Raw genomic sequence first — 5109 nt, forward strand, 5'->3', positions numbered from 1 at the left:
GCAGAGGGTGGCACAGATGGATGGATGGATGGATGGATGGGTGGATGGATGGATGGATGGATGGGTGGATGGGTGGGTGGATGGATGGATGGATGGATGGGTGGATGGGTGGATGGGTGGATGGGTGGATGGGTGGGTGGATGGGTGGATGGATGGGTGGGTGGATGGGTGGGTGGATGGGTGGATGGATGGGTGGATGGATGGATGGGTGGATGGGTGGATGGATGGATGGGTGGATGGGTGGGTGGATGGGGGGATGGATGGATGGATGGGTGGATGGTTGGGTGGATGGATGGATGGGTGGATGGATGGATGGGTGGGTGGGTGGGTGGATGGTTGGATGGGTGGATGGGTGGGTGAGTGGGTGGATGGGTGGATGGGTGGGTGGATGGATGGATGGGTGGATGGGTGGGTGGATGGGTGGATGGATGTATGGGTGGATGGGTGGGTGGATAAGTGGATGGACAGGTGAATAATTGGATGAGAGGCGGTGATGGTAGGATGGATGGATGGATGGATGGATGGACGGATGGACGGATGGACGGACAGAAGGAAGGGTGAGTAAGTGGACAGAATGGCCTGTGGGTTATAGATGGCAGATGGAGGGGGAGAGATCATAACTTACACAAGCTTTTTTTTTTTTAAAAAAAGAACTGGCAAAAGCCTGAGGGAAGAGGTTGCAGCATCAAAACTGGGTGGATGCTTGAACATTCTGAGCACCACGCGTCAATAAGCATGGAGTGAGGACGTGTGGCTTTCCAAGCAATCACTTGAGACATGGGCCCAAGAAGGGGCTGAGGGGCCCACAGTCCAGCCAGAGGGCTGCCACCAGCCCAGCGGAGGCTCTCCACGTGGTGCTGTCCCTCCACCATGTCAGGGCCATGGCTCCCACCTCTTTGCCCCAAGCCAAGCACATAGAAACCACTGGAAGCTCCATCCTGGCCTGGGCTTGAGACCCTGGCTCAGAGGCTCCAGGTGGCGCCCACAGCACCCTGAGCCGAGTCTCCGTGAAAGGAGGCAGGGAGAAGGTGACAAGGGAGAACTGAGGGCTGGGCCCCCGCTCCAGGGCCCTCGGAGTACAGGTGGAGGTGGTGCTGTGCCCAGGAGGGGCTGGCAGGGTGTCTCTCCAGGGAGGAGCCCCGTAGCGCTCAGTCCCTCTAGTGTGGGTTGGTCCATGGCCCCTGGACAGTACAGACATCCAGACGTCACAGTTCCCATTGTGAAGTAGGGAACACCTCCGGGAAATTCCAGGAGGGGAAAGACTTGTCCCAGGGGCCCATCTGGTCCTGGCAGCGGCCACACTCAGCCGGGTCGACGCAGAGCAGCTGGACGGCGGAGGGGAGCGTGTGGGGCCTGGCAGGGAGGGCCCCGGGCTGGGGCAGGGGCCCGGGGCCCAGCGTCCAGATTCACAGGCTCTTGAAAGTAGCAGTAGCAGTAGCAGCACTGCCTGCGGGGTGAGTGCCCCGGTTCCGCCCTCTTCTCGGCTCGACAGATCTTGGCTCAGGCAGACGCTCATCACAGCGCACGCCTGGGAGCCGCCCGCTGCACACAGGCCCGGGTGCGCGCAGGGGCAGCCCCAGGCAGGCCCGCGGCCACGTGGACCTGGCCCTCTCCTCCCCACCCACAGCTTCGCTCCCGGCCTCGGCTCTCCAACCCAGAGTAACCCGAGTAGCCCTCCACCAACCTTCCTCTGCCCTGGTCTCTGCCCCTCACCCTCCTGTCCTCTTCCAGAACCACACCACAGAAGGCCCTCGAGTTTGGGTCCCGGAGCCTCTGGACACCCCCGCTGCATGACGAGTGAGAAAGAGTGAGGAAGGGGCAGGTCTGGGGCCGGGGCTGAGCCTCTGGGAAATGTCCAGGAGGCAGGCGGACACTTGGGTCTGAGGCTCCAGGCCGTGGTCAGTGCTGAGGATGGAGAGGTATGTCCCCAGCGTATCCGGGGAGGGGGTGCAGCAAGACCAGAGCCCTGGGGACACACAGCTGACGGCCCTGGATAAGGGGTGGATGGAGGAGGGGCTGGAAAAGAGACAGAAGGGGGAGGAGAGGCAGGGACAGGAGACCGCACCTAACACAGAGGCTGCCCACAGCCCTCGTCCCCGGGATGAGCCACGTTCAGGAGAAGCGCAGGGTGCTTCCAGAAATGAAGGCAGGAAGGATGGGCGCCAGGTCCCCAGGAGTCCTGGGGGGCGTGTCCTCAGGCAGAGACAAGGGCACCACCCAGGCTGGAGTCTGTCACACCCTCCCTCCCACTGATGCCCTGGTCCTTGGACCACATCCACCCCGTCGCAGGTAGGCAGGACCGAGCCCCTGAGGGGTGGTGGGACCCGGAGAGCTCGGGAGGGCTGCACTGGGAGAGGGGCGGACATGAGGCCGAGACCCAGCGGCACGCTCCTCGGGACGGGCACAGGTCTCTGCTCCGCAGCCCCACGGTGGTGCCCCCGTCTCCCCACACAGCCCTCCCCGGGGCAGCTCCGGCGGTGGCCCGTGTGCCCCTAGGAACAGGCCGGAGCCTGCTGGCCGGCGTTCACCATCCCAGCTCAGGCCTCTCGCGGTCACCGGGCGGCTCGGCTTGCGCCTCCTGCTAGGCCAGCAGGCTTGCAAACCACATGTCTCCTCAACTTCTTTGGGAAAAAAAATAAAGACAAGAAAATTGTTTTCCAAAGTATTCTCTCTCTTCCTGGTCGTAACTGTGGGGCCTGGCTCCGGTCCGGGGCCTGTGGGATGGCAGGTCCTGGTGGCCCGGCCCCAGGGAAGGGCTCAGGCGTCGCAGCCCGGGGTCACCTGCTGTCTCTCTACGAGGACTGGGCAGCTCGGGGGCTCTGGCCGAGCCGGGCAGGCCAGGAAGCGAATATCCACCCCCTCACCCTCCAACACAGCAGGCGGCCCTGGACAGCAGCGTCCGTGCGTTCGAGGAACAGCAATGGACACCGATCTGGGGGGTGGAGCCAGGCGTCCGGAGGCCTCTCCGAACTGGCTAAGCCCCCACCATCAAAGGGCCTTCCCTGCCACCAAAGGTCTGGAGCCCATCAGGAGACAAGTCCACTGGCCTGGCTATCCCAACCCACTCTCACGGAGTAGCCGCAGCTGGACCAGAGCGCCCCTCCCTCGGGCGTGCACCTGCTTCTCCTCCTGGCCACGCGGCCCCCGCCGGCCTCGGGGCTCCTCCACCCGAACTTTGGGGAACACGTGTCTTCGGTTCTTCGGGCTTTGTACCTGGGGTGGAATTGCTCGGAATAAGGGGGTTTTAAGACAAAACACCCACAGTTTGTCCTCATCCCAATGAGGAAGATGGAAGCTGGGGCGAGAGGACAGGGGCTTGGGTGTGTGCGGTGGGGGAGGGCCCGGAGGGCGGCGGGCCGGCGGAGGGCGAGGCCTGCTCCCAGCGTCCCAGTTCCCGGTGAGAGGCAGGTGCCCCGGTTCTCTCGGTTAGTGGGACTTCCATAAAGTCACCACCAACACCGAACCACTGCTCCTGGGGGCGTGCAGGAGAGGGTCCTGCCAGCTTCTGGTCACAACATTTTCATCAGCCCGTCAGCACGGAACCTTGTTTTGTGCGTGTTTCTGCTCAGAGACGGCTTACTGCAGATACACGCTGATGCAGCGCCCCGGGCTCGGGTCCCGCGCTGCCGTAACTCAGCGAGAATGGAGTTCACCTCCACTCGCGGCTCCTGGCCACACAGCCCACCTCTCACACTCAGAACATCCCTTCGTCGCACGACCTCAGGGACATCTTCAGCTGCGAAACCACCAACCAAAACACAGAAAGGCAAAAAGCATGGCACTAAGCAGACCGCGAGGAGGATGCTTGTTCACAGCACGAGCTGCCACAGAGGACGGCGTGCCCAGTCCCCATCAGCCAGGGCTGTGTCCGCCAGGCCACACTGCATCGTCCGCCAGTGACCCCTAAAGAACCGCAGGTATTGGTTTGGGGGTTTCAAATGCACTTCAGCGAGTAGGTGAGCTCACAAATACAGAATCCACCAATAGTGAGGCTGGCCACGAGCGAGGCTGCGAGTGAGGTGGCGGACGGGTTAATACTCCCGCCCAGCCTTCCCCGGCCTGCTCCCTGAGCCAGGGGCTCCCTGCCTCAGGCCTCCGGCCGGACGTGACCAAAGGGAGGCACTGGCCGGCGGGGAGGCAGCTACTCACAGTCAAGGTGGGGGGGGCAGACCTCCCCCAGCTGAGAAGCCCGTTAACCTTAAAAACTCTTCCTACAAAGATACCAGGAGGAAGCCTGGCTGGCGTGGGGGCGGGGCCGCCCACAGAGCAGGGGAAGAGGTGGGACCGCTCTGCGGGGGGCTCCCCCTCCGGGAGCAGAGCTGATGACCAACTCGGGGCCAGCCGGTCTCACCGCCCTCACCAATTCAGAGTCCAGTCAGGAAAAAGGGGAAAGAATGAATATTCTCCCCAAAGCGGAGTTCCTTGTTCAAGAGCTAAATACCACACAGACATCTCCGCTGAGACGTGGCAAAACAAATTCCCTCAGGCTGCACGGCCTCCCATCTGCTTCTTTCACCAGCCCTGTTAGGAGCTGTTTCCAACAGCTGACACGTGAGATTGTGCTAGGTTTTCAATTTGCCCAAAAAGCCGAGCCAGGATGTCCCCACACCACCACCCGCAGGAGGGCATCTGGCGGGGGGGCCCTTGCAGTCCACACCGGGCTGCGTGTCCAGCCTCAGGCACCGACCAGCCAGGTCTCTGCAGTGAGTCTCTTCATGTCTCTGAGCCTCAGGCTGTTCGTCCGTAAAATGCAGATTCTGTTAAGCAGCTATGGGAAGTCAGTGACATTTAGGGTGCCCAGCCGATAGCATCAGTGGGTGTTTGTGGATAATTCGATGGGACGCAGCCTTGGATCTAAGCCCCTTACATTTATGCCTCACTGTGTCCTTGCAAGACCCCCAAGTAAGTGCCATGACGATTCCCGCTTCACAGGAGGGGAAACCGAGGCAGAGAGCAGGTCTCACTCGCTGTCCTGGCAGCCTGACTATCCGGCTGTCAGCTGCAAGTCCAGGTCTAGAGCTCTGTAGGGGAGATGAGCTTGGAACTGGGGGTGGGTCCTGATGGACTTCCTGAGGGAGGAGGCAGAGGAGAGGCCCAAGGCCTGGGGTG

The 5109-nt window shown here is 62.0% G+C and overlaps 1 long non-coding RNA gene across 1 annotated transcript; it reads left to right on the forward strand.

The window, feature by feature from the left end:
• Window positions 1–1306: 1306 nt before the first annotated feature.
• On the forward strand, window positions 1307–2597 carry LOC140700644 (uncharacterized). Its single transcript, XR_012079117.1, has 4 exons — window positions 1307–1454; window positions 1732–1919; window positions 2088–2289; window positions 2455–2597. It is a non-coding gene; the product is annotated as an uncharacterized lncRNA (long non-coding RNA).
• Window positions 2598–5109: the final 2512 nt, after the last annotated feature.

This window comes from Vicugna pacos, chromosome 2, assembly GCF_048564905.1.
Source record: "Vicugna pacos chromosome 2, VicPac4, whole genome shotgun sequence".
NCBI lineage: Eukaryota > Metazoa > Chordata > Mammalia > Artiodactyla > Camelidae > Vicugna > Vicugna pacos.